Here is a 22,087-nt window from a genome sequence, read left to right on the forward strand (position 1 = left end):
TTCTCTTTTCTTGAGCCGTTCCCTTCTATGCCCTTGCGCATTATCCTGACTTCTCCCGTCTGCTTAATTTGTGCCTTCCAACGCACAATGCGAACTACAGGTAGTGCTGCAGGGCCCACACCTTTTTACTTGCCTTACAGAGCAGCTCTGGAGCTGTTACAGTGCCCAGCTGCTGCAAGAAATCAGCTTGAATGCTTCAGGGGCTGGGGCATAGCCAACATGAGCCCCACACCGAAGGAGGGTGGAGGTGTTTAATGTGAACTAGGGGTCATCCAAGCGCCGCAAAAGGCCGCCATGCCCTGCATACCCCTTTTCTCTTTTCATATGCAGACGAGTGTTTAAGCCAACTTTGACCCACTGCTTGGATGACATCACCATATGCAAATCCATCTGCTGCAGGCCTTCCCCCAGGAATGCTTGCACTAGTTGTTGCATTTGGTTTGTTGTTTGGGGGTGCTTCAGTATTAGGCGGCCTTCTGCCCTTCCATGTTCATCTGAAAATATGTGTTCTCCCTGCAGTTGTTGTCCCCAGATGAGAGTTCCCTTGTGCTGCCTCAGTTGAATCTCCTTTACTTGACAGAGATGTGCCTGAGCAGCGGCCCTCCCCAGCCCTATCCCAAATCATACTTATTTTGCATAGGAGATACCATGGTCATGAAGATTGTTCTCCCAGGGTGAGGTTCATTCATTGCATTCTGGGTATGCTGACCCCTATGATTTCCCCAAATGTGGGAAACTCGACTGCATTATTTGTGGTAAGGGGGTACTGTGTTTGTGATTTCCTCTGGTCAGCTCTGGTAAAAGTCAGATTTCTTTGTCTCAGATCTTCCTCTAGCCTTGTTCTTCTTTCGAGAGTTCCCTTGTGCTGCCTCAGTTGGATCTCCTTCACTTGACAGGGGGGTGCCCGAGCAGCGACCCTACCCAGCTCTAGCCCAACTCCTACTTACCTGCCAGGTGAGATACTATGATCATGAAAATGCTTCTCCAAGGGCAAGGCTCACCCATTGCACTCTGGGTGTGCTGCCCATACGATTTCCCCAAATGTGGGAAACTTGACTGCATAATTTGTGTTTCCCCTGGTCGGCTCTCATATAATTCAGATCTCTTTGTCTCAGGTCTCTCTCCAGCCTAGTTTGCTGTCTGTTTCCACTTCTTTTTTTCTTGAGCCCCTCCCTTCAATACCCTTGTGCACTAACCTGACTTCTCCTCCCGTCTGCTTACTTTGTGCCTTACAATGCATAATGCAAACTACAGGTAGTGCTGCAGGGCCCACACCCTTTTACTTGCCTTAAAGAGCAGCTCTGGAGCTATTACAGTGCCCAGCTGCTGCAAGAAATCAGCTTGAATGCTTCAGGGGCATGGGCATGGCCAACATGAGCCCTACACCGAAGGAGGGTGGGGGTGTTTAATGCGAACTAGGGGTCATCCAAGCGCCGCAAAAGGCCGCCATGCCCTGCATACCCCTTTTCTCTTTTCATATGCAGATGAGGGTTCCAGCCACTTTTGGCCCACTGCTTGGATGACATCACCGTAAGCAAATCCGTCTTCTGCAGACCTTCCCCCAGGAATGCTTGTACTAGTTGTTGTATTTGGTTTGTTGTTTGGGGGTGCTTCAGTATTAGGCAGCCTTCTGCCCTCCCATGTTCATCTGAAAATATGTGTTCTCCCTGCAGTTGTTGTCCCCAGATGAGAGTTCCCTTGTGCTGCCTCAGTTGAATCTTCTTTACTTGACAGAGATGTGCCTGAGCAGCGGCCCACCCCAGCCCTATCCCAAAACATACTTATTTTGTATAGGAGATACCATGGTCATGAAGATTGTTCTCCCAGGGTGAGGTTCATTCATTGCATTCTGGGAATGCTGACCCCTGTGATTTCCCCAAATGTGGGAAACTCGACTGCATTTAATGTGGTAGTGGGGGACTGTGTTTGTGCTTTCCTCTGGTCAGCTCTGGTAAAAGTCAGATTTCTTTGTCTCAGATCTTCCTCTAGCCTTGTTCTTCTTTCGAGAGTTCCCTTGTGCTGCCTCAGTTGGATCTCCTTCACTTGACAGGGGGGTGCCCGAGCAGCGACCCTCCCCAGCTCTAGCCCATCTCCTACTTACCTGCCAGGTGAAATACTATGATCAGGAAGGTGCTTCTCCCAGGGCAAGGCTCACCCATTGCACTCTGGGTGTGCTGCTCCTCTGATTTCCCCAAATGTGGGACACTTGACTGCATAATTTGTGTTTCCTCTGGTCGGCTCTCGTATAATTCAGATCTCTTTGTCTCAGGTCTCTCTCCAGCCTAGTTTGCTGTCTGTTTCCACTTCTCTTTTATTGAGCCGCTCCCTTCTATGCCCTTGCGCACTATCCTGACTTCTCCCGTCTGCTTACTTTGTGCCTTCCAACGCACAATGCGAACTACAGGTAGTGCTGCAGGTCCCACACCCTTTTATTTGCCTTACAGAGCAGCTCTGGAGCTGTTACAGTGCCCAGCTGCTGCAAGAAATCAGCTTGAATGCTTCAGGGGCTGGGGCATAGCCAACATGAGCCTCACACCGAAGGAGGGTGGAGGTGTTTAATGCGAACTAGGGGTCATCCAAGCGCTGCAAAAGGCCGCCATGCCCTGCACGCCCCTTTTCTCTTTTCTTATGCAGACGAGGGTTGAAGCCAACTTTGACCCACTGCTTGGATGACATCACCATATGCAAATCCATCTGCTGCAGGCCTTCCCCCAGGAATGCTTGCCTAGTTGTTGCATTTGGTTTGTTGTTTGGGGGTGCTTCAGTATTAGGCAGCCTTCTGCCCTCCCATGTTCATCTGAAAATATGTGTTCTCCCTGCAGTTGTTGTCCCCAGATGAGAGTTCCCTTGTGCTGCCTCAGTTGAATCTCCTTTACTTGACAGAGATGTGCCTGAGCAGCGGCCCTCCCCAGCCCTATCCCAAATCATATTTATTTTGCATAGGAGATACCATGGTCATGAAGATTGTTCTCCCAGGGTGAGGTTCATTCATTGCATTCTGGGTATGCTGACCCCTATGATTTCCCCAAATGTGGGAAACTCGACTGCATTATTTGTGGTAGTGGGGGACTGTGTTTGTTCTTTCCTCTGGTCAGCTCTGGTAAAAGTCAGATTTATTTGTCTCAGATCTTCCTCTAGCCTTGTTCTTCTTTCGAGAGTTTCCTTGTGCTGCCTCAGTTGGATCTCCTTCACTTGACAGGGGGGTGCCTGAGCAGCGACCCTCCCCAGCTCTAGCCCAACTCCTACTTACCTGCCAGGTGAGATACTATGATCATGAAGTTGCTTCTTCCAGGGCAAGGCTCACCCAATGCACTCTGGGTGTGCTGCTCCTGCGATTTCCCCAAATGTGGGAAACTTGACTGCATAATTTGTGTTTCCCCTGGTCGGCTCTCGTATAATTCAGATCTCTTTGTCTCAGGTCTCTCTCCAGCCTAGTTTGCTGTCTGTTTCCACTTCTCTTTTCTTGAGCCGCTCCCTTCTATGCCCTTGCGCACTATCCTGACTTCTCCCGTATGCTTAATTTGTGCCTTCCAACACACAATGCGAACTACAGGTAGTGCTGCAGGGCCCACACCCTTTTACTTGCCTTACAGAGCAGCTCTGGAGCTGTTACAGTGCCCAGCTGCTGCAACAAATCAGCTTGAATGCTTCAGGGGCTGGGGCATAGCCAACATGAGCCCCATACCGAAGGAGGGTGGAGGTGTTTAATGCGAACTAGGGGTCATCCAAGCGCCGCAAAAGGCCGCCATGCCCTGCATACCCCTTTTCTCTTTTCATATGCAGATGAGGGTTCCAGCCAACTTTGGCCCACTGCTTGGATGACATCACCGTATGCAAATCCGTCTTCTGCAGACCTTCCCCCAGGAATGCTTGCACAAGTTGTTGCATTTGGTTTGTTGTTTGGGGGTTCTTCAGTATTAGGCAGCCTTCTGCCCTCCCATGTTCATCTGAAAATATGTGTTCTCCCTGCAGTTGTTGTCCCCAGATGAGAGTTCCCTTGTGCTGCCTCAGTTGAATCTCCTTTACTTGACAGAGATGTGCCTGAGCAGCGGCCCTCCCCAGCCCTATCCCAAATCATACTTATTTTGCATAGGAGATACCATGGTCATGAAGATTGTTCTCCCAGGGTGAGGTTCATTCATTGCATTCTGGGTATGCTGACCCCTGTGATTTCCCCAAATGTGGGAAACTCGACTGCATTATTTGTGGTAGTGGGGGACTGTGTTTGTGCTTTCCTCTGGTCAGCTCTGGTAAAAGTCAGATTTCTTTGTCTCAGATCTTCCTCTAGCCTTGTTCTTCTTTCGAGAGTTCCCTTGTGCTGCCTCAGTTGGATCTCCTTCACTTGACAGGGGGGTGCCCGAGCAGCGACCCTCCCCAGCTCTAGCCCAACTCCTACTTACCTGCCAGGTGAGATACTATTAAGTTGATTTTTGAAAGAAAACAATACTGTCAATATACTATTAAAACAAATTAAAATGGTAAAAGTTATTGTACTTTAAGTAAAAATAAAAGAGCTAAAATATCAATCCCAGTTTTGGATTACTTTAATTAACAAAAAAAATGCATATAGCAGAGGATAGTTTCAATCTGCCTACCTCTGGGTTATGGGCCCAGCATGCTTCCATTGCAGTACTCTGCTGCACATGTAAGTGCAAGAGATCCTGAAGCACTCACTCATCATGGGAAAGTACCAATGTGTTTCTTCGTTGGTTGATCTAAGAAACATCTTACAAAAACTCTCCAGATTATTGACTTTCTAAAGTTTTTCTAGGAAACGTTCTAGATGAATGCTTATTAGCCTTTGTCAGTATGCACTTTTGCAAAGTGTCTCTGTTGCGCAATCAGTTAGTGTGTTTGGCTACTAACCAAAAGGTTGATGGTTCAATCCCACCCTGGAATGTAATTGACCTTGTGATCAGGTTTTGGTGATCTTTAAGTAGACAAGTCAAAATTTCAAACCCCCTCTTATGATGTAGGGTACCTGGCCTTCTCTGATGTAACCAGAGTTAGATTTGATTAAGTGATTTTATAAAAAAACAGCTAGGAAGCACAATTTAGCAGTGGGTTGCAGAGAAAAAAAAATATGCTGGCAGAAAAATCCAATTGAGTGATTAAACAGCTCTTCATTTTCTGGCTTTATTTTTATGCTAACAAATTTGTTCTCTGAAAAGTGTCCACAAAGCCAAGTCTCTGATGAACACCTTTGTAGGGATGGTTTTTCACCTATTACTGAATTAAACTTGCTTCATTGGAAAGGCAGCAAGATGCATCCTCATTTCAATGTCTACTGAAATAATACGGGTTGACACCAGGAAACATTAACGCCAATGCATCCTTGCTGCTTTCTCATGTGGAAGTCTGTTTAATGTGAAAACAAGGTGATATCTAAGTAGCACACAGGTAAGGAATTAAGAAAATCTTTATTTAAGGGTGAAGATGTTTCTCACAAAATTGTTGCCCCAATGCATCATTGAAATTCAAGCTGGAAAGATGATTTTAATATATCACTTGTACATTTTGTATTGCTCTTCTGGTGACAATGTAGTTTGTTTTTGTCAATTACCATTTTAATAATAGGGTAAAGAAAATTAAGTGGATTTTTGAAAGAAAACAATACTGTCAATATACTATTAAAACAAATTAAGATGGTAAAAGTTATTGTACTTTAAGTAAAAATAAAAGAGCTAAAATATCAATCCCAGTTTTGGATTACTTTAACTAAAAAAAATGCATATAGCAGAGGATTGTTTCAATCTGCCTACCTCTGGGTTATAGGCCCAGCATGCTTCCATTGCAGTACTCTGCTGCACATGTAAGTGCAAGAGATCCTGAAGCACTCACTCATCATGGGAAAGTACCAATGTGTTTCTTCGTTGGTTGATGGAAGAAACATCTTACAAAAACTCTCCAGATTATTGACTTTTTAAAGTTTTTCTAGGAAACGTTTTAGATGAATGCTTATTAGCCTTTGTCAGTATGGAATTTTTCAAAGTGTCTCTGTGGCACAATCAGTTAGTGTGAACGGCTATTAACTAAAAGGTTGGTGGTTCAATCCCACCCAGGGACGTAATTGACCTTGTTATCAGATTTTGGTGATCTGTAAGTAGACAAGTCAAAATTTCAAACCCCCTGTTATGGTGTAGGGTACCTGGCCTTCTCTGATGTAGTTAGATTTGATTCAGTGATTTTATAAAAACAGCTAGGAAGCACAATTTAGCAGTGGGTTGCAGAGAAAAAGAAATATGCTTGCAAAAAAAATTCAATTGAGTGATTAAACAGCTCTTCATTTTCTGGCTTTATTTTTATGCTAACAAATTTGTTCTCTGAAAAGTGTCCACAAAGCCAAGTCTCTGATTAACACCTTTGTAAGGATGGTTTTTCACCTATTACTAAATTAAACTTGCTTCATTGGAAAGGCAGCAAGATGCATCCTCATTTCAATGTCTACTGAAATAATACAGGTTGACACCAGGAAACATTAACGCCACTGCATCCTTGCTGCTTTCTCATGTGGAAGTCTGTTTAATGTGAAAACAAGGTGATATCTAATTAGCACACAGGTAAGGAATTAAGAAAATCTTTATTTAAGGGTGAAAATGTTTCTTACAAAATCGTTGCCCCAATGCATCATTGAAATTCAAGCTGGAAAGATGATTTTAATATATCACTAGTACAGTTTGTATTGCTCTTCTGGTGACAATGTAGTTTGTTTTTGTCAATTACCATTTTAATAATAGGGTAAAGAAAATTAAGTGGATTTTTGAAAGAAAACAATACTGTCAATATACTATTAAAACAAATTAAAATGGTAAAAGTTATTGTACTTTAAGTAAAAATAAAAGAGCCAAAATATCAATCCCAGTTTTGGATTACTTTAATTAACAAAAAAAAATGCATATAGCAGAGGATAGTTTCAATCTGCCTACCGCTGGGTTATGGGCCCAGCATGCTTCCATTGCTGTACTCTGCTGCACATGTAAGTGCAAGAGATCCTAAAGCACTCACTCATCATGGGAAAGTACCAATGTGTTTCTTCGTTGGTTGATGGAAGAAACATCTTAAAAAAACTCTCCAGATTATTGACTTTTTAAAGTTTTTCTGGGAAACGTTTTAGATGAATGCTTATTAGCCTTTGTCAGTATGGACTTTTGCAAAGTGTCTCTGTGGCGCAAACAGTTAGTGTGTAAGGCTATTAACCAAAAGGTTGGTGGTTCAATCCCACCCAGGGACGTAATTGACCTTGTTATCAGATTTTAGTGATCTTTAAGTAGACAAGTCAACATTTCAAACCCCCTGTTATGGTGTAGGGTACCTGGCCTTCTCTGATGTAATCAGAGTTAGATTTGATTCAGTGATTTTATAAAAACAGCTAGGAAGCACAATTTAGCAGCGGGTTGCAGAGAAAAAGAAATATGCTGGCAAAAAAATCCAATTGAGAGATTAAACAGCTCTTCATTTTCTGGCTTTATTTTTATGCTAACAAATTTGTTCTCTGAAAAGTGTCCACAAAGCCAAGTCTCTGATTAACACCTTTGTAAGGATGGTTTTTCACCTATTACTAAATTAAACTTGCTTCATTGGAAAGGCAGCAAGATGCATCCTCATTTCAATGTCTACTGAAATAATACAGGTTGACACCAGGAAACATTAACGCCACTGCATCCTTGCTGCTTTCTCATGTGGAAGTCTGTTTAATGTGAAAACAAGGTGATATCTAATTAGCACACAGGTTAGGAATTAAGAAAATCTTTATTTAAGGGTGAAAATGTTTCTTACAAAATCGTTGCCCCAATGCATCATTGAAATTCAAGCTGGAAAGATGATTTTAATATATCACTTGTACATTTTGTATTGCTCTTCTGGTGACAATGTAGTTTGTTTTTGTCAATTACCATTTTAATAATAGGGTAAAGAAAATTAAGTGGATTTTTAAAAGAAAACAATACTTTCAATATACTATTAAAACAAATTAAAATGGTAAAAGTTATTGTACTTTAATGAAAAATAAAAGAGCAAAAATATCAATCCCAGTTTTGGATTACTTAAATTAACAAAAAAAAATGCATATAGCAGAGGATAGTTTTAATCTGCCTACCTCTGGGTTATGGGCCCAGCATGCTTCCATTGCAGTACTCTGCTGCACATGTAAGTGCAAGAGATCCTGAAGCACTCACTCATCATGGGAAAGTACCAATGTGTTTCTTCGTTGGTTGATGGAAGAAACATCTTACAAAAACTCTCCAGATTATTGACTTTTTAAAGTTTTTCTAGGAAACGTTTTAGATGAATGCTTATTAGCCTTTGTCAGTATGTACTTTTGCAAAGTGTCTCTGTGGCGCAATCAGTTAGTGTGTATGGCTATTAACCAAAAGGTTGGTGGTTCAATCCCACCAAGGGACGTAATTGACCTTGTTATCAGATTTTGGTGATCTTTAAGTAGACAAGTCAAAATTTCAAACCCCCTCTTATGGTGTAGGGTACCTGGCCTTCTCTGATGTAATCAGAGTTAGATTTGATTCAGTGATTTTATAAAAACAGCTAGGAAGCACAATTTAGCAGTGGGTTGCAGAGAAAAAGAAATATGCTGGCAAAAAAATCCAATTGAGTGATTAAACAGCTCTTCATTTTCTGGCTTTATTTTTATGCTAACAAATTTGTTCTCTGAAAAGTGTCCACAAAGCCAAGTCTCTGATTAACACCTTTGTAGGGATGGTTTTTCACCTATTACTAAATTAAACTTGCTTCATTGGAAAGGCAGCAAGATGCATCCTCATTTCAATGTCTACTGAAATAATACGGGTTGATACCAGGAAACATTAACGCCACTGCATCCTTGCTGCTTTCTCATGTGGAAGTCTGTTTAATGTGAAAACAAGGTGATATCTAATTAGGACACAGGTAAGGAATTAAGAAAATCTTTATTTAAGGGTGAAGATGTTTCTCACAAAATCGTTGCCCCAATGCATCATTGAAATTCAAGCTGGAAAGATGATTTTAATATATCACTTGTACATTTTGTATTGCTCTTCTGGTGACAATGTAGTTTGTTTTTGTCAATTACCATTTTAATAATAGGGTAAAGAAAATTAAGTGGATTTTTGAAAGAAAACAATACTGTCAATATAATATTAAAACAAATTAAAATGGTAAAAGTTAGTGTACTTTAAGTAAAAATAAAAGAGCTAAAATATCAATCCCAGTTTTGGATTACTTTAATTAAAAAAAAATGCATATAGCAGAGGATAGTTTTAATCTGCCTACCTCTGGGTTATGGGCCCAGCATGCTTCCATTGCAGTACTCTGCTGCACATGTAAGTGCAAGAGATCCTGAAGCACTCACTCATCATGGGAAAGTACCAATGTGTTTCTTCGTTGGTTGATCTAAGAAACATCTTACAAAAACTCTCCAGATTATTGACTTTTTAAAGTTTTTGTAGGAAACGTTCTAGATGAATGCTTATTAGCCTTTGTCAGTATCCACTTTTGCAAAGTGTCTCTGTGGTGCAATCAGTTAGTGTGTTTGGCTACTAACCAAAAGGTTGGTGGTTCAATCCCACCCAGGGATGAAAGTGACCTTGTGATCAGGTTTTGGTGATCTTTAAGTAGACAAGTCAAAATTTCAAACCCCCTCTTATGATGTAGGGTACCTGGCCTTCTCTGATGTAATCAGAGTTAGATTTGATTAAGTGATTTTAAAAAAAACAGCTAGGAAGCACAATTTAGCAGTGGGTTGCAGAGAAAAAAAATATGCTGGCAAAAAAATCCAATTGAGTGATTAAACAGCTCTTCATTTTCTGGCTTTATTTTTATGCTAACAAATTTGTTCTCTGAAAAGTGTCCACAAAGCCAAGTCTCTGATTAACACCTTTGTAGGGATGGTTTTTCACCTATAACTAAATTAAACTTGCTTAATTGGAAAGGCAGCAAGATGCATCCTCATTTCAATGTCTACTGAAATAATACAGGTTGACACCAGGAAACATTAACGCCACTGCATCCTTGCTGCTTTCTCATGTAGAAGTCTGTTTAATGTGAAAACAAGGTGATATCTAATTAGCACACAGGTAAGGAATTAAGAAAATCTTTATTTAAGGGTGAAGATGTTTCTCACAAAATCGTTGCCCCAATGCATCATTGAAATTCAAGCTGGAAAGATGATTTTAATATATCACTTGTACATTTTGTATTGCTCTTCTGGTGACAATGTAGTTTGTTTTTGTCAATTACCCTTTTAATAATAGGGTAAAGAAAATTAAGTGGATTTTTTAAAGAAAACTATACTGTCAATATACTATTAAAACAAATTAAAATGGTAAAAGTTATTGTACTTTAAGTAAAAATAAAAGAGCAAAAATATCAATCCCAGTTTTGATTACTTAAATTAACAAAAAAAAATGCATATAGCAAAGGATAGTTTCAATCTGCCTACCTCTGGGTTATGGGCCCAGCATGCTTCCATTGCAGTACTCTGCAGCACATGTAAGTGCAAGAGATCCTGAAGCACTCACTCATCATGGGAAAGTACCAATGTGTTTCTTCGTTGGTTGATGGAAGAAACATCTTACAAAAACTCTCCAGATTATTGACTTTTTAAAGTTTTTCTAGGAAACGTTCTAGATGTATGCTTATTAGCCTTTGTCAGTATGGACTTTTTGCAAAGTGTCTCTGTGGCGCAATCGGTTAGTGTGTCCGGCTCCTAACCAAAAGGTTGGTGGTTCAATCCCACCCAGGGACGTAATTGACCTTGTTATCAGATTTTGGTGATCTTTAAGTAGACAAGTCAAAATTTCAAACCACCTGTTATGGTGTAGGGTACCTGGCCTTCTCTGATGTAATCAGAGTTAGATTTGATTAAGTGATTTTATAAAAACAGCTAGGAAGCACAATTTAGCAGTGGGTTGCAGAGAAAAAGAAATATGCTGGCAAAAAAACTCCAATTGAGTGATTAAACAGCTCTTCATTTTCTGGCTTTATTTTTATGCTAACAAATTTGTTCTCTGAAAAGTGTCCACAAAGCCAAGTCTCTAATTAACACCTTTGTAGGGATGGTTTTTCACCTATTACTAAATTAAACTTGCTTCATTGGAAAGGCAGCAAGATGCATCCTCATTTCAATGTCTACTGAAATAATACAGGTTGACACCAGGAAACATTAACGCCACTGCATCCTTGCTGCTTTCTCATGTAGAAGTCTGTTTAATGTGAAAACAAGGTGATATCTAATTAGCAAACAGGTAAGGAATTAAGAAAATCTTTATTTAAGGGTGAAGATGTTTCTCACAAAATCGTTGCCCCAATGCATCATTGAAATTCAAGCTGGAAAGATGATTTTAATATATCACTTGTACATTTTGTATTGCTCTTCTGGTGACAATGTAGTTTGTTTTTGTCAATTACCCTTTTAATAATAGGGTAAAGAAAATTAAGTGGATTTTTTAAAGAAAACTATACTGTCAATATACTATTAAAACAAATTAAAATGGTAAAAGTTATTGTACTTTAAGTAAAAATAAAAGAGCCAAAATATCAATCCCAGTTTTGGATTACTTTAATTAACAAAAAAAAAATGCCTATAGCAGAGGATAGTTTCAATCTGCCTACCGCTGGGTTATGGGCCCAGCATGCTTCCATTGCTGTACTCTGCTGCACATGTAAGTGCAAGAGATCCTAAAGCACTCACTCATCATGGGAAAGTACCAATGTGTTTCTTCGTTGGTTGATGGAAGAAACATCTTAAAAAAACTCTCCAGATTATTGACTTTTTAAAGTTTTTCTGGGAAACGTTTTAGATGAATGCTTATTAGCCTTTGTCAGTATGGACTTTCGCAAAGTGTCTCTGTGGCGCAATCAGTTAGTGTGTAAGGCTATTAACCAAAAGGTTGGTGGTTCAATCCCACCCAGGGACGTAATTGACCTTGTTATCAGATTTTGGTGATCTTTAAGTAGACAAGTCAAAATTTCAAACCCCCTGTTACGGTGTAGGGTACCTGGCCTTCTCTGATGTAATCAGAGTTAGATTTGATTCAGTGATTTTATAAAAACAGCTAGGAAGCACAATTTAGCAGCGGGTTGCAGAGAAAAAGAAATATGCTGGCAAAAAAATCCAATTGAGTGATTAAACAGCTCTTCATTTTCTGGCTTTATTTTTATGCTAACAAATTTGTTCTCTGAAAAGTGTCCACAAAGCCAAGTCTCTGATTAACACCTTTGTAAGGATGGTTTTTCACCTATTACTAAATTAAACTTGCTTCATTGGAAAGGCAGCAAGATGCATCCTCATTTCAATGTCTACTGAAATAATACAGGTTGACACCAGGAAACATTAACGCCACTGCATCCTTGCTGCTTTCTCATGTGGAAGTCTGTTTAATGTGAAAACAAGGTGATATCTAATTAGCACACAGGTTAGGAATTAAGAAAATCTTTATTTAAGGGTGAAAATGTTTCTTACAAAATCGTTGCCCCAATGCATCATTGAAATTCAAGCTGGAAAGATGATTTTAATATATCACTTGTACATTTTGTATTGCTCTTCTGGTGACAATGTAGTTTGTTTTTGTCAATTACCATTTTAATAATAGGGTAAAGAAAATTAAGTGGATTTTTAAAAGAAAACAATACTTTCAATATACTATTAAAACAAATTAAAATGGTAAAAGTTATTGTACTTTAATGAAAAATAAAAGAGCAAAAATATCAATCCCAGTTTTGGATTACTTAAATTAACAAAAAAAAATGCATATAGCAGAGGATAGTTTTAATCTGCCTACCTCTGGGTTATGGGCCCAGCATGCTTCCATTGCAGTACTCTGCTGCACATGTAAGTGCAAGAGATCCTGAAGCACTCACTCATCATGGGAAAGTACCAATGTGTTTCTTCGTTGGTTGATGGAAGAAACATCTTACAAAAACTCTCCAGATTATTGACTTTTTAAAGTTTTTCTAGGAAACGTTTTAGATGAATGCTTATTAGCCTTTGTCAGTATGTACTTTTGCAAAGTGTCTCTGTGGCGCAATCAGTTAGTGTGTATGGCTATTAACCAAAAGGTTGGTGGTTCAATCCCACCAAGGGACGTAATTGACCTTGTTATCAGATTTTGGTGATCTTTAAGTAGACAAGTCAAAATTTCAAACCCCCTCTTATGGTGTAGGGTACCTGGCCTTCTCTGATGTAATCAGAGTTAGATTTGATTCAGTGATTTTATAAAAACAGCTAGGAAGCACAATTTAGCAGTGGGTTGCAGAGAAAAAGAAATATGCTGGCAAAAAAATCCAATTGAGTGATTAAACAGCTCTACATTTTCTGGCTTTATTTTTATGCTAACAAATTTGTTCTCTGAAAAGTGTCCACAAAGCCAAGTCTCTGATTAACACCTTTGTAGGGATGGTTTTTCACCTATTACTAAATTAAACTTGCTTCATTGGAAAGGCAGCAAGATGCATCCTCATTTCAATGTCTACTGAAATAATACGGGTTGATACCAGGAAACATTAACGCCACTGCATCCTTGCTGCTTTCTCATGTGGAAGTCTATTTAATGTGAAAACAAGGTGATATCTAATTAGGACACAGGTAAGGAATTAAGAAAATCTTTATTTAAGGGTGAAGATGTTTCTCACAAAATCGTTGCCCCAATGCATCATTGAAATTCAAGCTGGAAAGATGATTTTAATATATCACTTGTACATTTTGTATTGCTCTTCTGGTGACAATGTAGTTTGTTTTTGTCAATTACCATTTTAATAATAGGGTAAAGAAAATTAAGTGGATTTTTGAAAGAAAACAATACTGTCAATATACTATTAAAACAAATTAAAATGGTAAAAGTTAGTGTACTTTAAGTAAAAATAAAAGAGCTAAAATATCAATCCCAGTTTTGGATTACTTTAATTAAAAAAAAAAATGCATATAGCAGAGGATAGTTTTAATCTGCCTACCTCTGGGTTATGGGCCCAGCATGCTTCCATTGCAGTACTCTGCTGCACATGTAAGTGCAAGAGATCCTGAAGCACTCACTCATCATGGGAAAGTACCAATGTGTTTCTTCGTTGGTTGATCTAAGAAACATCTTACAAAAACTCTCCAGATTATTGACTTTTTAAAGTTTTTCTAGGAAACGTTCTAGATGAATGCTTATTAGCCTTTGTCAGTATTCACTTTTGCAAAGTGTCTCTGTGGTGCAATCAGTTAGTGTGTTTGGCTACTAACCAAAAGGTTGGTGGTTCAATCCCACCCAGGGATGAAAGTGACCTTGTGATCAGGTTTTGGTGATCTTTAAGTAGACAAGTCAAAATTTCAAACCCCCTCTTATGATGTAGGGTACCTGGCCTTCTCTGATGTAATCAGAGTTAGATTTGATTAAGTGATTTTATAAAAAACAGCTAGGAAGCACAATTTAGCAGTGGGTTGCAGAGAAAAAAAATATGCTGGCAGAAAAATCCAATTGAGTGATTAAACAGCTCTTCATTTTCTGGATTTATTTTTATGCTAACAAATTTGTTCTCTGAAAAGTGTCCACAAAGCCAAGTCTCTGATTAACACCTTTGTAGGGATGGTTTTTCACCTATAACTAAATTAAACTTGCTTAATTGGAAAGGCAGCAAGATGCATCCTCATTTCAATGTCTACTGAAATAATACAGGTTGACACCAGGAAACATTAACGCCACTGCATCCTTGCTGCTTTCTCATGTAGAAGTCTGTTTAATGTGAAAACAAGGTGATATCTAATTAGCACACAGGTAAGGAATTAAGAAAATCTTTATTTAAGGGTGAAGATGTTTCTCACAAAATCGTTGCCCCAATGCATCATTGAAATTCAAGCTGGAAAGATGATTGTAATATATCACTTGTACATTTTGTATTGCTCTTCTGGTGACAATGTAGTTTGTTTTTGTCAATTACCATTTTAATAATAGGGTAAAGAAAATTAAGTGGATTTTTGAAAGAAAACAATACTGTCAATATAATATTAAAACAAATTAAAATGGTAAAAGTTAGTGTACTTTAAGTAAAAATAAAAGAGCTAAAATATCAATCCCAGTTTTGGATTACTTTAATTAAAAAAAAAATGCATATAGCAGAGGATAGTTTTAATCTGCCTACCTCTGGGTTATGGGCCCAGCATGCTTCCATTGCAGTACTCTGCTGCACATGTAAGTGCAAGAGATCCTGAAGCACTCACTCATCATGGGAAAGTACCAATGTGTTTCTTCGTTGGTTGATCTAAGAAACATCTTACAAAAACTCTCCAGATTATTGACTTTTTAAAGTTTTTCTAGGAAACGTTCTAGATGAATGCTTATTAGCCTTTGTCAGTATCAACTTTTGCAAAGTGTCTCTGTGGTGCAATCAGTTAGTGTGTTTGGCTACTAACCAAAAGGTTGGTGGTTCAATCCCACCCAGGGATGAAAGTGACCTTGTGATCAGGTTTTGGTGATCTTTAAGTAGACAAGTCAAAATTTCAAACCCCCTCTTATGATGTAGGGTACCTGGCCTTCTCTGATGTAATCAGAGTTAGATTTGATTAAGTGATTTTATAAAAAACAGCTAGGAAGCACAATTTAGCAGTGGGTTGCAGAGAAAAAAAATATGCTGGCAGAAAAATCCAATTGAGTGATTAAACAGCTCTTCATTTTCTGGCTTTATTTTTATGCTAACAAATTTGTTCTCTGAAAAGTGTCCACAAAGCCAAGTCTCTGATTAACACCTTTGTAGGGATGGTTTTTCACCTATAACTAAATTAAACTTGCTTAATTGGAAAGGCAGCAAGATGCATCCTCATTTCAATGTCTACTGAAATAATACAGGTTGATACCAGGAAACATTAACGCCACTGCATCCTTGCTGCTTTCTCATGTAGAAGTCTGTTTAATGTGAAAACAAGGTGATATCTAATTAGCACACAGGTAAGGAATTAAGAAAATCTTTATTTAAGGGTGAAGATGTTTCTCACAAAATCGTTGCCCCAATGCATCATTGAAATTCAAGCTGGAAAGATGATTTTAATATATCACTTGTACATTTTGTATTGCTCTTCTGGTGACAATGTAGTTTGTTTTTGTCAATTACCCTTTTAATAATAGGGTAAAGAAAATTAAGTGGATTTTTTAAAGAAAACTATACTGTCAATATACTATTAAAACAAATTAAAATGGTAAAAGTTATTGTACTTTAAGTAAAAATAAAAGAGCAAAAATATCAATCCCAGTTTTGATTACTTAAATTAACAAAAAAAAATGCATATAGCAAAGGATAGTTTCAATCTGCCTACCTTTGGGTTATGGGCCCAGCATGCTTCCATTGCAGTACTCTGCAGCACATGTAAGTGCAAGAGATCCTGAAGCACTCACTCATCATGGGAAAGTACCAATGTGTTTCTTCGTTGGTTGATGGAAGAAACATCTTACAAAAACTCTCCAGATTATTGACTTTTTAAAGTTTTTCTAGGAAACGTTCTAGATGTATGCTTATTAGCCTTTGTCAGTATGGACTTTTTGCAAAGTGTCTCTGTGGCGCAATCGGTTAGTGTGTCCGGCTCCTAACCAAAAGGTTGGTGGTTCAATCCCACCCAGGGACGTAATTGACCTTGTTATCAGATTTTGGTGATCTTTAAGTAGACAAGTCAAAATTTCAAACCACCTGTTATGGTGTAGGGTACCTGGCCTTCTCTGATGTAATCAGAGTTAGATTTGATTAAGTGATTTTATAAAAACAGCTAGGAAGCACAATTTAGCAGTGGGTTGCAGAGAAAAAGAAATATGCTGGCAAAAAAACTCCAATTGAGTGATTAAACAGCTCTTCATTTTCTGGCTTTATTTTTATGCTAACAAATTTGTTCTCTGAAAAGTGTCCACAAAGCCAAGTCTCTGATTAACACCTTTGTAGGGATGGTTTTTCACCTATTACTAAATTAAACTTGCTTCATTGGAAAGGCAGCAAGATGCATCCTCATTTCAATGTCTACTGAAATAATACAGGTTGACACCAGGAAACATTAACGCCACTGCATCCTTGCTGCTTTCTCATGTAGAAGTCTGTTTAATGTGAAAACAAGGTGATATCTAATTAGCAAACAGGTAAGGAATTAAGAAAATCTTTATTTAAGGGTGAAGATGTTTCTCACAAAATCGTTGCCCCAATGCATCATTGAAATTCAAGCTGGAAAGATGATTTTAATATATCACTTGTACATTTTGTATTGCTCTTCTGGTGACAATGTAGTTTGTTTTTGTCAATTACCCTTTTAATAATAGGGTAAAGAAAATTAAGTGGATTTTTTAAAGAAAACTATACTGTCAATATACTATTAAAACAAATTAAAATGGTAAAAGTTATTGTACTTTAAGTAAAAATAAAAGAGCCAAAATATCAATCCCAGTTTTGGATTACTTTAATTAACAAAAAAAAAATGCATATAGCAGAGGATAGTTTCAATCTGCCTACCGCTGGGTTATGGGCCCAGCATGCTTCCATTGCTGTACTCTGCTGCACATGTAAGTGCAAGAGATCCTAAAGCACTCACTCATCATGGGAAAGTACCAATGTGTTTCTTCGTTGGTTGATGGAAGAAACATCTTAAAAAAACTCTCCAGATTATTGACTTTTTAAAGTTTTTCTGGGAAACGTTTTAGATGAATGCTTATTAGCCTTTGTCAGTATGGACTTTCGCAAAGTGTCTCTGTGGCGCAATCAGTTAGTGTGTAAGGCTATTAACCAAAAGGTTGGTGGTTCAATCCCACCCAGGGACGTAATTGACCTTGTTATCAGATTTTGGTGATCTTTAAGTAGACAAGTCAAAATTTCAAACCCCTTGTTATGGTGTAGGGTACCTGGCCTTCTCTGATGTAATCAGAGTTAGATTTGATTCAGTGATTTTATAAAAACAGCTAGGAAGCACAATTTAGCAGCGGGTTGCAGAGAAAAAGAAATATGCTGGCAAAAAAATCCAATTGAGTGATTAAACAGCTCTTCATTTTCTGGCTTTATTTTTATGCTAACAAATTTGTTCTCTGAAAAGTGTCCACAAAGCCAAGTCTCTGATTAACACCTTTGTAAGGATGGTTTTTCACCTATTACTAAATTAAACTTGCTTCATTGGAAAGGCAGCAAGATGCATCCTCATTTCAATGTCTACTGAAATAATACAGGTTGACACCAGGAAACATTAACGCCACTGCATCCTTGCTGCTTTCTCATGTGGAAGTCTGTTTAATGTGAAAACAAGGTGATATCTAATTAGCACACAGGTTAGGAATTAAGAAAATCTTTATTTAAGGGTGAAAATGTTTCTTACAAAATCGTTGCCCCAATGCATCATTGAAATTCAAGCTGGAAAGATGATTTTAATATATCACTTGTACATTTTGTATTGCTCTTCTGGTGACAATGTAGTTTGTTTTTGTCAATTACCATTTTAATAATAGGGTAAAGAAAATTAAGTGGATTTTTAAAAGAAAACAATACTTTCAATATACTATTAAAACAAATTAAAATGGTAAAAGTTATTGTACTTTAATGAAAAATAAAAGAGCAAAAATATCAATCCCAGTTTTGGATTACTTAAATTAACAAAAAAAAATGCATATAGCAGAGGATAGTTTTAATCTGCCTACCTCTGGGTTATGGGCCCAGCATGCTTCCATTGCAGTACTCTGCTGCACATGTAAGTGCAAGAGATCCTGAAGCACTCACTCATCATGGGAAAGTACCAATGTGTTTCTTCGTTGGTTGATGGAAGAAACATCTTACAAAAACTCTCCAGATTATTGACTTTTTAAAGTTTTTCTAGGAAACGTTTTAGATGAATGCTTATTAGCCTTTGTCAGTATGTAATTTTGCAAAGTGTCTCTGTGGCGCAATCAGTTAGTGTGTATGGCTATTAACCAAAAGGTTGGTGGTTCAATCCCACCAAGGGACGTAATTGACCTTGTTATCAGATTTTGGTGATCTTTAAGTAGACAAGTCAAAATTTCAAACCCCCTCTTATGGTGTAGGGTACCTGGCCTTCTCTGATGTAATAAGAGTTAGATTTGATTCAGTGATTTTATAAAAACAGCTAGGAAGCACAATTTAGCAGTGGGTTGCAGAGAAAAAGAAATATGCTGGCAAAAAAATCCAATTGAGTGATTAAACAGCTCTACATTTTCTGGCTCTATTTTTATGCTAACAAATTTGTTCTCTGAAAAGTGTCCACAAAGCCAAGTCTCTGATTAACACCTTTGTAGGGATGGTTTTTCACCTATTACTAAATTAAACTTGCTTCATTGGAAAGGCAGCAAGATGCATCCTCATTTCAATGTCTACTGAAATAATACGGGTTGATACCAGGAAACATTAACGCCACTGCATCCTTGCTGCTTTCTCATGTGGAAGTCTGTTTAATGTGAAAACAAGGTGATATCTAATTAGGACACAGGTAAGGAATTAAGAAAATCTTTATTTAAGGGTGAAGATGTTTCTCACAAAATCGTTGCCCCAATGCATCATTGAAATTCAAGCTGGAAAGATGATTTTAATATATCACTTGTACATTTTGTATTGCTCTTCTGGTGACAATGTAGTTTGTTTTTGTCAATTACCATTTTAATAATAGGGTAAAGAAAATTAAGTGGATTTTTGAAAGAAAACAATACTGTCAATATACTATTAAAACAAATTAAAATGGTAAAAGTTATTGTACTTTAAGTAAAAATAAAAGAGCTAAAATATCAATCCCAGTTTTGGATTACTTTAATTAAAAAAAAAAATGCATATAGCAGAGGATAGTTTTAATCTGCCTACCTCTGGGTTATGGGCCCAGCATGCTTCCATTGCAGTACTCTGCTGCACATGTAAGTGCAAGAGATCCTGAAGCACTCACTCATCATGGGAAAGTACCAATGTGTTTCTTCGTTGGTTGATCTAAGAAACATCTTACAAAAACTCTCCAGATTATTGACTTTTTAAAGTTTTTCTAGGAAACGTTCTAGATGAATGCTTATTAGCCTTTGTCAGTATCCACTTTTGCAAAGTGTCTCTGTGGTGCAATCAGTTAGTGTGTTTGGCTACTAACCAAAAGGTTGGTGGTTCAATCCCACCCAGGGATGAAAGTGACCTTGTGATCAGGTTTTGGTGATCTTTAAGTAGACAAGTCAAAATTTCAAACCCCCTCTTATGATGTAGGGTACCTGGCCTTCTCTGATGTAATCAGAGTTAGATTTGATTAAGTGATTTTATAAAAAACAGCTAGGAAGCACAATTTAGCAGTGGGTTGCAGAGAAAAAAAATATGCTGGCAGAAAAATCCAATTGAGTGATTAAACAGCTCTTCATTTTCTGGATTTATTTTTATGCTAACAAATTTGTTCTCTGAAAAGTGTCCACAAAGCCAAGTCTCTGATTAACACCTTTGTAGGGATGGTTTTTCACCTATAACTAAATTAAACTTGCTTAATTGGAAAGGCAGCAAGATGCATCCTCATTTAAATGTCTACTGAAATAATACAGGTTGACACCAGGAAACATTAACGCCACTGCATCCTTGCTGCTTTCTCATGTAGAAGTCTGTTTAATGTGAAAACAAGGTGATATCTAATTAGCACACAGGTAAGGAATTAAGAAAATCTTTATTTAAGGGTGAAGATGTTTCTCACAAAATCGTTGCCCCAATGCATCATTGAAATTCAAGCTGGAAAGATGATTTTAATATATCACTTGTACATTTTGTATTGCTCTTCTGGTGACAATGTAGTTTGTTTTTGTCAATTACCCTTTTAATAATAGGGTAAAGAAAATTAAGTGGATTTTTTAAAGAAAACTATACTGTCAATATACTATTAAAACAAATTAAAATGGTAAAAGTTATTGTACTTTAAGTAAAAATAAAAGAGCAAAAATATCAATCCCAGTTTTGATTACTTAAATTAACAAAAAAAAATGCATATAGCAAAGGATAGTTTCAATCTGCCTACCTCTGGGTTATGGGCACAGCATGCTTCCATTGCAGTACTCTGCTGCACATGTAAGTGCAAGAGATCCTGAAGCACTCACTCATCATGGGAAAGTACCAATGTGTTTCTTCGTTGGTTGATGGAAGAAACATCTTACAAAAACTCTCCAGATTATTGACTTTTTAAAGTTTTTCTAGGAAACGTTCTAGATGTATGCTTATTAGCCTTTGTCAGTATGGACTTTTTGCAAAGTGTCTCTGTGGCGCAATCGGTTAGTGTGTCCGGCTCCTAACCAAAAGGTTGGTGGTTCAATCCCACCCAGGGACGTAATTGACCTTGTTATCAGATTTTGGTGATCTTTAAGTAGACAAGTCAAAATTTCAAACCCCCTGTTATGGTGTAGGGTACCTGGCCTTCTCTGATGTAATCAGAGTTAGATTTGATTAAGTGATTTTATAAAAACAGCTAGGAAGCACAATTTAGCAGTGGGTTGCAGAGAAAAAGAAATATGCTGGCAAAAAAATCCAATTGAGTGATTAAACAGCTCTTCATTTTCTGGCTTTACTTTTATGCTAACAAAGTTGTTCTCTGAAAAGTTTCCACAAAGCCAAGTCTCTGATTAACACCTTTGTAGGGATGGTTTTTCACCTATTACTAAATTAAACTTGCTTCATTGGAAAGGCAGCAAGAAACACTAGACTAATTGGAGGTGCGCCCTAAAGCAAATTACAATGTTAGGATTAGGGGGTTCGGAAAGACCTCTAGTGTATACTGTCACGATCCGGGTATCTGGACGCCATAACTTACCTTTCAGATGCCTCCTAAGGCTGGCTCAGCGCTCCAGGACCGGATCCCATCTGTTATTCTGATGTCCCCATTCCTGCCTCCTCTCCTGTCACTCTGAGACGCTGTCACAGCGGCGCCATGTTAAATCTTGAATGGCATCTCCCGCGGCCTCCGCCGCCGTCCCTGAGTTTCTGCATGCAGGATGTCAGAGTGGCGCTTATGTCAGCCGCGGCCTCCGCTGTTGCCCGCGTGGTTCAAATGTGCACTCATCAGTCTGGCGTCTCCTGTTTACTGTGGCCGGCGCCGCCATTGCTGTTAAAGTTCCCACATGGATTATCAAACCAATCTTCCCTCCAAGTGTCTGCATGGGCG

General features: G+C 38.3%; 9 non-coding genes and 1 pseudogene across 9 annotated transcripts; all 10 read left to right on the top strand.

The window, feature by feature from the left end:
* Window positions 1-623: 623 nt before the first annotated feature.
* On the top strand, window positions 624-787 carry LOC135020259 (U1 spliceosomal RNA). Its single transcript, XR_010217703.1, has one exon. It is a non-coding gene; the product is annotated as a U1 spliceosomal RNA (small nuclear RNA).
* Window positions 788-939: 152 nt separating this feature from the next.
* Window positions 940-1,081, top strand: LOC135020312 (U1 spliceosomal RNA; annotated as a pseudogene).
* Window positions 1,082-1,777: 696 nt separating this feature from the next.
* Window positions 1,778-1,941, top strand: LOC135020265 (U1 spliceosomal RNA). Its single transcript, XR_010217708.1, has one exon. It is a non-coding gene; the product is annotated as a U1 spliceosomal RNA (small nuclear RNA).
* A 152-nt stretch (window positions 1,942-2,093) lies between these two features.
* LOC135020302 (U1 spliceosomal RNA) lies at window positions 2,094-2,256 on the top strand. The gene has a single exon (XR_010217744.1). It is a non-coding gene; the product is annotated as a U1 spliceosomal RNA (small nuclear RNA).
* A 670-nt stretch (window positions 2,257-2,926) lies between these two features.
* Window positions 2,927-3,090, top strand: LOC135020341 (U1 spliceosomal RNA). The gene has a single exon (XR_010217777.1). It is a non-coding gene; the product is annotated as a U1 spliceosomal RNA (small nuclear RNA).
* A 152-nt stretch (window positions 3,091-3,242) lies between these two features.
* LOC135020306 (U1 spliceosomal RNA) lies at window positions 3,243-3,405 on the top strand. The gene has a single exon (XR_010217748.1). It is a non-coding gene; the product is annotated as a U1 spliceosomal RNA (small nuclear RNA).
* A 671-nt stretch (window positions 3,406-4,076) lies between these two features.
* LOC135020323 (U1 spliceosomal RNA) lies at window positions 4,077-4,240 on the top strand. Its single transcript, XR_010217760.1, has one exon. It is a non-coding gene; the product is annotated as a U1 spliceosomal RNA (small nuclear RNA).
* Window positions 4,241-10,661: 6,421 nt separating this feature from the next.
* TRNAR-CCU (transfer RNA arginine (anticodon CCU)) lies at window positions 10,662-10,735 on the top strand. The gene has a single exon. It is a non-coding gene; the product is annotated as a tRNA-Arg (tRNA).
* A 5,770-nt stretch (window positions 10,736-16,505) lies between these two features.
* TRNAR-CCU (transfer RNA arginine (anticodon CCU)) lies at window positions 16,506-16,579 on the top strand. Its single transcript has one exon. It is a non-coding gene; the product is annotated as a tRNA-Arg (tRNA).
* A 4,603-nt stretch (window positions 16,580-21,182) lies between these two features.
* On the top strand, window positions 21,183-21,256 carry TRNAR-CCU (transfer RNA arginine (anticodon CCU)). Its single transcript has one exon. It is a non-coding gene; the product is annotated as a tRNA-Arg (tRNA).
* Window positions 21,257-22,087: the final 831 nt, after the last annotated feature.

Source organism: Pseudophryne corroboree, unplaced genomic scaffold (genome assembly GCF_028390025.1).
Source record: "Pseudophryne corroboree isolate aPseCor3 unplaced genomic scaffold, aPseCor3.hap2 scaffold_346, whole genome shotgun sequence".
Taxonomy (NCBI): Eukaryota; Metazoa; Chordata; class Amphibia; order Anura; family Myobatrachidae; genus Pseudophryne; species Pseudophryne corroboree.